Raw genomic sequence first — 10,530 nt, forward strand, 5'->3', positions numbered from 1 at the left:
TTCACAAAGGGTCTATCACGTAATGTGATAGATAATGCATCGATGGAGATGGGTTTGAGACCCACCGCATGAGTTGTCCATAGTGGTAACCCACTCTATGTGATCGGAGATCCCGTGAAGTAGAAGTGAGAGACAAGCTGTTGGTCAGCTGGGAGGAGAGTATCCCTATATTAATTATCCCACTCCGTGAAGATGCAATACTCTCCTGATCTGCATGACAGGTTGATACTTATCTTAATGTGTTCCAAGTGGCTTATTCGGGTAAGCAGAGATGTTGTCCTGCAGAACATCTTCTGAGGAACACACCTATATGAATTTGACTATTAACGTCACAGTCTGTGAGAATTGGGTGTTCTCTAATAAATTCATGAAAGGCCCTGGAGTATGACGTATACGCTCCACCCGCGGGGAAGCCTTGCGGCAGCCCAGTATCGGTCAAGAATTTGTGTGAAACTAGTTTCACAGAAAACTTGTAGTTCAAGGCATAGTCCACTATTTAAGTTGTGATCTAGTGTAGCATAAATTTCTAAGTGGAAGTTTAACTTCACAGTCTCCACTAAGCACCGATATATAAAACAATGTTTTGGAACTAAATGATGAGATGTGCCAATGAGGCTTTGTGGGGGATTGTTGGAATTTTGCAAGTAGGCCTTTGGCCCAAAGCCCAACTAAAATTTTGAAATTCTCTTGGCCCATTCATGCACACATGTGAATGGAGTGAGTGAGGCTAAAGTTTAGTCCCACCCTAAAAGTTGAGAGAGAGTTGCACCTCTTTATAAGGTGAGCTCTTCTACCATTTGTATGAGCATGAGAAGAGGAGACCTACACGCGTGCTCCTCCTCCTCGCGCGCCTCGCCACGCCACGCCTCGCCACGACGCGCCGCGGGTTGCTGGATTGAGCCGAGCCGAGGACAGAGCTATGCACGTTGTCTATATTTTTGCTGCATGAAAAAATTAATAAGTCATTAATTAATAATTAACGGGCGCGTTAATTACTGAACCGTTTCCGATTCTTTTGGATCGTGACGACTCGGAAGTGGGGTTTACTCCCACGACCTACCCGGCCCGCACTATATAGTCAGGCAGACGTCTACCCTAGCCGCCGCCGCTTCGTATGGTTTCTCATCACCGTTCCAGATCATTGCGCCGCCAAGCAAGTCTTCTCCATCCCTCCTTCTGGCGTGCACCGCGAGAAGGGACAGCAGGCCTCCGGAACCCCGCCTCTCGTGATCCTGTACCGGAGAGGGGCGATCAGGTTTTTGGGGAGCGCACTCGCGCAACTGTTGGCAGCGACGACTTCGCGAACGACGACTTCTTCCCCGACCTCGGCAACCTCATCCTCGACGACATGGGCGACAACGTCAACGCCGGCGGTGCTGCACCCGCTGCACCATATGTGATTCTATCCTTCGTGTTCGAGATCGTGGTAGAATTCATGTTTCTAGTATGTGCCCTAGATGTGATATGTTCATCTGCTATGCTAGTTCGCATAATTAGTTTAATCTCTACTGCTGTGGTCATGATTTATCTTCTGTTTATTCGAATTAAATCTCGTAGTAATTTGCTCATATTTCCAACACATAATACATGTTATAGATTACAATAGGCGAGAAAATGTCTTGGGTATCAAATGTTAGGAGCTGCCTAGAGCACAACAATACAACCAGTAAAGTGACAGAACAATTGCTTAAAAGCATATACAACTGGACTTTGGCAAATCCAGAGCCCACATACGCATCTCGATGCGCCCACGAACATTGCCCGTCCGCATCTCAAATGCCCCATATGCAACAACAACCTCTATTTTTGAAACATAAAATCCATGTAAAAACATGCATGTTGGTCATCAGATGCTACTGGAGCTACTGGCGCGTCATCGACCAGGACAAGGCGGTGAACGTCATTGTCGAGGCCCTGGTTTTCTCAAATTAATGAATTTGAAAATCCATGAAGTTTTTTTTCAAATCTATGAACTTTCCACAAATTCGTGAACATTTTTTGAATTTTATGTTTTTTTTTGAAATTCACGTATTTCTTTTCATTTTTCACAATCTTTTTTTCAAATTCATGAACAATTACTAAAATTCATGAACTTTTTTCAAATTTATCAGATTTTCCAATTCGTGTTTTTTTCAAATGTAAACTTTTATTTTTTGAACCGATAACGTACCTCATGATGCTACAATACCGAAATCGCTATAGTACATTTCAGAGGCTACAGTGCCTCAACATCACTATGGTACTTCTCAAATGAGTCGTTAATTCGGGATGCTCTGCGCACCAGGAGGCCAATTTCCGTTAATGAATTAACATTATACATGTTATAGATTACAATAGGCGAGAGAATGTCTTGGGTACATCAATACAACCAGCAAAAGTGGCGGAACAATTGCTTAAAAGCATATACAACTGGAGTTTGGCAAATCCGGACTCCTATACGTCCATGGACGCATCTGGATGCGCTCACGGACATCGCCCGTCCACATCTTAAATGCCCCATATGCAATCACAACTTCTACTTTTGTAACATAAAATCCATGCAAAGACATGCGCGTTGGTCAATGCTACTGGAGCTGCCGGCGCGTCATCGACCAGGATGAGGCGGTGAACGTTGTTGCCGAGGCCACGGTGCGCTCGCGATCTGGACTCGGGGAGCCAAACCAGCCGTCAGGATTGTTCCTCTTCCTCGGCCCCACTGGCGTCGGCAAGACGGAGCTCGCCAAGGCCCTCGCAGAGCATCTCTTCGGTAATGAGAAGCTGCTTGTCCGCATCGACATGTCCGAGTACATGGGCAGCAACTCCGTCACTCGCCTCATCGGCACATCTCCCGGGTGCGTACGTATTATATACATCTTCTTTCTTTGGTACACTACACGCAATCTACGATTACATATGGATGATCTGGCATATGCGTTTGTAGGTCGTATGGGTACGAGAAGGGCGGGCAACTGACGGAGCTGGTGCGGCAGCGACTGTACAGCGTGGTCCACCTGGATGAGGTGGAGAAGGCCGACGCCTCCGTGCTCAACGTCTTCCTCCAGATCCTCGACGACGGATGCGTCACCGACGGATAGGGTCGTACCGTCGACTTCACCAACACCATCATCATCATGACCTCCAACCTCAGAGCGCACCACCTCCTCGCCCACGCAGCCAACAAAGGACATTGAAGCCACCCACAAGCGTGTCATCGCCGATGTGCAGAGGCACTTCCGCCCCGAGCTCATCAACCGGCTGAGCGAGATGGTGATCTTCCGCCCGCTCTCCGGCGAGCAGCTGCGGAGGGTGGCGAGGATGGAGCTCAGAGGCATCGCCGCGCGCCTCGTGGAGAAGGGCATCGGCCTCGACGTCACGGACGCGGCCCTCGACGTGATCCTCTCGCGGTCCAGCGACCAGGTGCAGATGTACGGCGCGAGGCCGATCAAACACTGCCTGCAGAAGAACGTTATGACTAGGATATCCAAGATGGTGTGCAGGAGGAGGTGGACGACGACTGCTACGTGTCCGTCGATGCCGATGAGGAGAGGAAGGACCTGGTGTTTGCCGTGGACAAGCAGAGTTCCAAGGAGAACGACGACCCGTCGTCCTCTCCGACAAAGAAGAGGAAGAGGCCCCCGACGAAGCATCTGTTCGTGATCGATGATGACGAAGACGAGTGAAGTGTTTTCCATTTCGGACAGAACAAAACTGTTTGAATTTTTGGATTTGAGCTGGACCCGTGTTTTTGGGTGAACTATGTGTTACAGTTTAAAGTCTACAGAATCACCGAATATTTTTGCTGGATAATTTTGCCATTTACAGTCAACCCGAAGTGGATTGTGGTTCATTTTCCCTGGAGATTATTTTTTTAAAAGTAATTTTCCGTGGAGATTGATTTCGCTACCCTGGATGTCACTTTTGTGTCAAGAATTCTTGACTATTGCATGGGAACAGATTCATGTTAGAAGTATTTTTCCTTTCCAATATTTTTCTATTGGGGGTTCTCTCATTCCTTTTATTGAGCACAATGATGTGAATCGGGCTTTAATGAGTTCTAATATGCAGCGCCAAGCAGTTCCGCTTTCTCGGTCCGAGAAATGCATTGTTGGAACTGGATTGGAACTCCAAACAGCTCTAGATTCGAGGGTTTCCATTATAGCCGAACGCGAGGGAAAGATCATTTCTACTGATACTTTAATGTAAGAATTTTAATGTAAGAATAAAGAATTGAATTAAAGGGCTTGCTTTGACCCTTAGGAGTAGGTAACCCGTTCGCTATCCTTGTTTCTATTTCTATTGCATTCTATCTCATCGTATCACATTCTGTTCTACGATTCCACTTCGACAAAAGGAAAGAACATACCTAAGTTCAATAGCTTTACGTCCGCTATCTCGATCATGATTTTCCTACCCTCAGGGGGAAAGTAAAGGCCCTTCCCCCTTTGGAAGGCTGTGGGCGAGGAGGGATTCGAACCCCCGACACCGTGGTTCGTAGGCTTTGTACCTTACTTAGAAGATTACCCGTGCGTTACAACGAGAATACACCCTGAACATATTGTCATGGCAAGGAACTAAAACACACAGCACAAAAATGATTTAAAGGGTGATGGATGTTCGAACAGACAAAGAAATTAAATACTCCCTTCATCTGAAAATACTTGTCAAAAAATAGATGTATTTACACATATTTTAAATACATTTATTTGTCGGAGAAATGAATATATCTACTCATAGTAGATACTTTCTCCATAAACTAATATAAGAGCGTTTAGAATACTAAAAGCCAGTTACCCAGATTCTTGCTTTTTCACATGATAGATAGTTAACTTGGGAAACATAAAATATTGATAATGTATATTTATGGATTATAATTATTAGAAAAATATAAATCTACTATCAGATGTATTAGTATAAAAACATGCAAATCTGGATTTTATCTTCAATAAGAAGTACCCATTGGATGCATAGTGATTAATGATTATAATGATCATAGAAAAACTTTGAATCGGTCGACTGATTTTTTTTCCCCAAGAATGACAGGGGGCATTGTGCCCCACCGGTTGTTATATTACCCGAAAAGACGAGGCCGTCATACAGTGTTTTTCATCGAGGAGATAAAAAACAACAAGATAAAGAGAAAAGTGAAAAACAGGGGGGCTAGGAGGCCGCAATGAGGAGGGAGCAGAACAGGAGAAGTTGGTCGTGCACAGCGTCCTCGAAACGCTGCGCCCAAAGTAGCGTGTCGTCGGCCGCACGCCGGAGAACGTCCTTGGACTCACAAACGATGGAGTTGAACACCACATCGTTTCGAGCCTTCCACACATGCCAAAGGAGGATGTAGAGGCCAGCCCGCCAAGCAGCAGCATCCAGCGGTGCCCGGGGTTGCCCGGAAACAATATCCGCCACGGAGAGGAAAGGACCCATGTCGAGACGCGCCCAGACATGAGCCTCCTACGGGCAGTAGGCGAAGAGGTGGTCCGCTGTTTCGTCGTCATGGCATGAGGCACATACAGGTGATGGAGCACAATTCTTGGCAAACAGATTAGCGCGCGTGCTAAGCCGGTTGCCGAGAAGAAGCCGAGCAAAGATCTTGATCTTGTTGGGGAGTCGGGAGCCCTAGAGGTCGATGGAGTCCTGATCTCGGATGCCGTGCAGTGACAGGACGCGTAATGCCGCCCGCGAGCTGAACGAGAGGTCTCGCCCCCAGGCCATGACCCGGTGGTCGTGCACGTCCACCGGACGCACAGAGTGAAGGAGCTCCCGTATGGAGCCAAGCTGGGCAGCCGCCACCGCGGACAACCTCGGCTGGAGAGCAAGGCCGGACTCAACGACCCCAGCAACCGTCTCGTTGGGCTGCGTCGAGTGGGAGAAGAGCGCCTCGAAGACGAAGCAGAGTGCACCGCCGGGAAGCCACCTGTCCTGCCAGAAAGAAGTGGTGCGCCCATCCCCTAGACACACCCGAGTAATGCTCCTGTAGATAGGCAGAGCATCCTGGATGATCGCCTGAAGGAACGATGGCGTCGAGCATGTGTCGCCAATGTCGCCGCGGAGGTTGCTGAGGAACCACCTCTTCCATGGTGGGCAGTCGGGGCGGTGAAGAACGTCCACAAAATGAAGAAGGAGGCACATGTTTTGTCGTCGAAGATCCCGGATGCCGAAGCCACCTTCCTGCACATCAACACACACTTTGTCCCAAGCAATTAAACAGCGAGCCCCGGTGTCGTGGTTCTAAGCCTGACAGTAGAGTGGGGGGTAGGTATGGAGAGGCAAGGTCCTAGCTATGGAGAGGTTGTAAACACGAAGGATGTATGAGTTCAGGCCCTTCTCGGAAGAAGTAACAGCCCTACGTCTCGGAGCCCGGAGGCGGTCGAGTGGATTATGAATGTATGAATTACAAAGTGCCGAACCCTTCTGCCTGTGGAGGGGGGTGGCTTATATAGAGTGCGCCAGGACCCCAGCCAGCCCATGTAGGAGAGGGTTTAAGGTGAGTTAAGTCTGGGGCGTTACTGGTAACGCCCCACATAAAGTGCCTTTACTATCATAAAGTCTACTTGATTACAGGCCGCTGCGGTGCAGAGTGCCTCTTGACCTCCTGGTGGTCGAGTGAGTCTTCGTGGTCGAGTCCTTCAGGCCAGTCGAGTGAATCCTTGTTGGTCGACTGGAAGGCGACCTCTTCTAAGGATGTCCTAGGGTAAGTTACTTGGAACAGGTCCATGACCCTACCCTAGGTACATAACCCCATCATTAGCCCCCGAATGGATTGAGGCTTCGAGTGAAGAAGGAGTTGATGTCGTTTCCGATTAACCTTTGCGCTCTAGTTGTGCGCTGTTCTGGATCAAAGAATCTCTTCGTTGACAGGGAGCAATTTGCCTTCGGTCGACTCGATCCATTCTATTTTTGCGTCGAGTGATCTTTCGAGCTTCGACGATCTCCGAGCGACGGATCGCCGGAAACACCGCGTCTGACAGACTGATTTGCCGCTCGCGGATTCCGCGGGATGCGAAATTTGAGGGCGCGCGCGAAGCGGGGCAGACCGCGGCGTTCGGATGGAACGGGGCATAGACGCCTCGATCTCCGCGCCGCCTTTTTCGCCACGTATCCAGTCTCCATAACTGCTCCCAGATATGATTAGATCGACCGGGCCCACATGTCAGCCACTCGGAAGGGACCTTATAAATGCGCCCGGCGAGGATTTCTGTGCTGCGCCTCAGCATTCTCCCTCTCTCCCTCTGCTTCCTTCCTCCCTGCTCAGCGTGCTCGCTCTCGCCCCCGCACCACTTCCCTTCGCGCATCTCTCCGGCGACCATGGCCAAGGAGAAGACGGCAGCGCTGGAGCGTGCAAAGAAGGCGTCGGCATCGGAGAAGGCGAAGGGGAGATCCACCAGCCGCAGAGGGTCCTCGTCCAGAACCCGCCTGCCGAAAGGCTGGGTCCAAGGAGACTGGATCCAGTCGACCATCACAGAGAAGGACCTCCTCGACATGGCCAACGAGGGCTTGATCCCTCACGGAGCTGCGAGGTTGCCGGGGAAGGAGTGGCAGCCACAGCCAGAAGAGGGTGAGTGTGTGCTTTTGGCCACTCATGTTGATCGTGGGTTTTCCTTGCCGCCAAGCATTTTCTTCCGTGGCTTCTTGAATTTCTTTGGAGCGCAGCTCCACCACTTTACCCCAAACTCCATTGCCTATCTTGCTGCATTCGTGTCCATGTGTGAGGGTTTCTTGGGCTGTCGACCGCACTGGGGTTTGTTCAAACGTATCTTCACGTGTCGCTCTCAGACCGTGAAGAAGGCGAGCCCAGGTGATGAGAAAACCCGAGTCGTCCAAATGTGTGGGGGCCTGGGGATTCAGGTGAGGAATAATAGCACCTTCCCGCCCATGACCTTTCCCGAGTCCGTCAGAGGCTGGCAGTCGACTTGGTTCTACTGCCAGGTCCAGTCGACGCCAGGGCAGTCGAGTGGACTCCCTCCGTTTACCATGGACCGAGTGAACAAGCCCTCCCCTCTGAAACTGATTCCGGAGGAGAAAGCCGACGTGAAGATGTTGATGGAGCGCGTGGTGCAGCTGGTTCGGGAGGGGGTGACGGGCATGGATCTTCTGGAGGTCTTCCTCAGGCGTCGCATCCAACCCCTTCAATTCCGGAGCCACTGCATGTGGTTGTACTGTGGGACCGAAGACGAGACTAGAGTCCATCCAGAAGAAGTCGACGACGTCACTCTGGAAAGATGGATGGTAGCCGTTACCGGAAACAAGGACAACCCGCGCGGAGCCAGAAGGATTCCTCCACTCGACCACAACAGCGACCCAAACAAGGTACACTTGCTCTGCTCTCCACTGCGCCCTTGTCGTATTCATTTCTGTTAACCCTGCCGACTGGTCGACTGATCCTTGTTTGGGCATCTGTTAGGCTCTCGCCGAGCTGTACTCGATGCCCAATGGGGCACAAGCTTCGACTGAAGAAGGCGAGGCGAGCGGGAGCGAGGCGAGCGGGGGCGAGAGCCAGGAAGAGGAGGAATGGGACTCGGATGCTGCAGAGGATGATGACGACGATGATGATGATGAAGGTGATGAAGATGACATCGAGGACGAGGAAGAAGAGGAGGAGGAGGTCGTTCCACCGCGCTCAGAAAGGCGGTTGAAGCTTGTCCACGACCCTTCGACCGAACGTGGTAAGGGGGTTGCGACCGCCACTCAGTCGACCAAGCGCCCTCGGACCACCTCTCCGGCGCCGACTGAAAAGGCGCCGAAGCAGCCCAGGGCGGCCTCATCGAAGCCGACCAAGCTCCTGCCGAAGATGAAGGTGTCCATCCCCACCATATCAGGGTAATTGTGTTGCTCATATTTTCTTATTCTGTGCGAACTTTATTTCTGGTCGACGCTGAAGTTAGTCGACTGATCCTTTGGAGTTGCAGTGCTGCTACTTCTGAGACCTCGGCCCGGGCCGATGACCACGAGATGGAGGATGCGACAACTTCGAACCCAGGTACTGTATTCTTAACACCGTTTTTAGTCGACTGACTCGCGACCTCTGATCCTGATTCTTCTTCGTAGCTCCGCCCCATACTGTTATCAATCTTCCTGACGACGACGAGGATGAAGAACCACTGGCACGCAGGAAGAGTCGGAAAACGCCCGCCAGTAAGGTGCCTCAGGATGTGACGGCGCCTGAGACTCTGACTGTGGAGGAAGAGAACACCACTCGACACACGGTGTCCTTCGCAAATCCTTTGACGAGTGCTCAGCAGCCCTCCCTCTTCACGACTCATCACGTCCCAGAGGACCAAGCTGGTGCAGCGAAGGAGGCAATACGCCAGGCGGGACTCATGATGGAGCAGCTGAAGACCATCCGGGACGCGAGCCAGGCAGCTTATGATGCCAGCTCTGCCCTCCAAAGCAATGTCCAAGTCAGTCGACTGCTGTTTGTTCTGTTGGATATGCTACCAAAAACTTTTCTTTTCCGGGATTTATAGTAATCACCCACTGGGTGTGTCGATAAACTCCGTGTTAGCGGGGGCACGCTGAGTGCACCCGCTGGGTGTAGTCCCCAAGGCTAAGGTCGACTGCTGGCAGTCGGTCTTAGGCTTTATGATGTCAATCTTTCTGTCAGTCGACTGGTCGACTGGATTTCACAAACCGGTGGGGGCACGCTGAGTGCACCCACTGGGTGTAGTCCCCAAGGCTAAGGTCGACTGCTGGCAGTCGGCCTTAGGCTTTATAATGTAAATCTTTCTAACAGTCGACTGGTCGACTGGATTTCACAAACCGGTGGGGGCACGCTGAGTGCACCCACTGGGTGTAGTCTCCGAGACTGTGGTCGACTGCTTGCAGTTGATCACAGTCTTAGAGAATGCATCTCGCACACTTTGAGGTCGACTGGTCGACTTTGTCTTCAACAGGGTGTAGTCCCCGAGACTACGGTCGAATGCTTGTATTCGGCTGTAGTCTTAGAAACGTGTGTTTTTCCCTTTTCACTCGGAAGTGAATTATTTTTGACATTTAGTCGATTGGTTCTTCGCAGAACTCTTGTGATCTTGTGGCTCGCTACTCAGAGCTGGAACAGAAGCATACTCAAGTCGAGCTGAGCTTGAAGCTGGTTCAGGAGAAGCTGACAAAGGCAAAGGAGGAGACTGAAGGTATGTTTGGTGAGACCCTGACGACTGCTTTTCCCCTTGCTTGTTTCAGCATCTGATCTTGCTGTGACTTGCAGGTAAGGTAAGGGAGGCCCAGCAGAAGAAAGACCTTGAGCTAGCTGAGAAGATCAAGCTTGCTGACGAGAAGTTAGCTTCAGTCACCAAGCTCGAACAAGACAATACCAATCTGAAAACTGCTCTTGGGATTGCCAACAAGGAAGTCAGTCGACTGAGAACTGACAAAGCTGCCTTGACCGACCAAGTCAGCAAATTGACTGAGAAGAAAACTGAACTGGAGGCCTTCCTGAGTGGCCTTGCCAAGAAGCTGTTTCTTATGCTTGAAGGTAAACCTCCATGTTTGGCAAATATTTCCAATTGTGGCTTTTTCCATTCGACTATCCCCTTGACTTAGTGATCACCCTTGCAG

The 10,530-nt window shown here is 50.5% G+C and overlaps 1 pseudogene; it reads left to right on the forward strand.

The window, feature by feature from the left end:
- The first annotated feature begins 2,547 nt into the window (after positions 1–2,547).
- Positions 2,548–3,659, forward strand: LOC123083882 (chaperone protein ClpB1-like; annotated as a pseudogene).
- Positions 3,660–10,530: the final 6,871 nt, after the last annotated feature.

The sequence above is a fragment of the Triticum aestivum genome, chromosome 4A (genome assembly GCF_018294505.1).
Source record: "Triticum aestivum cultivar Chinese Spring chromosome 4A, IWGSC CS RefSeq v2.1, whole genome shotgun sequence".
In the NCBI taxonomy this organism is placed as follows: Eukaryota; Viridiplantae; Streptophyta; class Magnoliopsida; order Poales; family Poaceae; genus Triticum; species Triticum aestivum.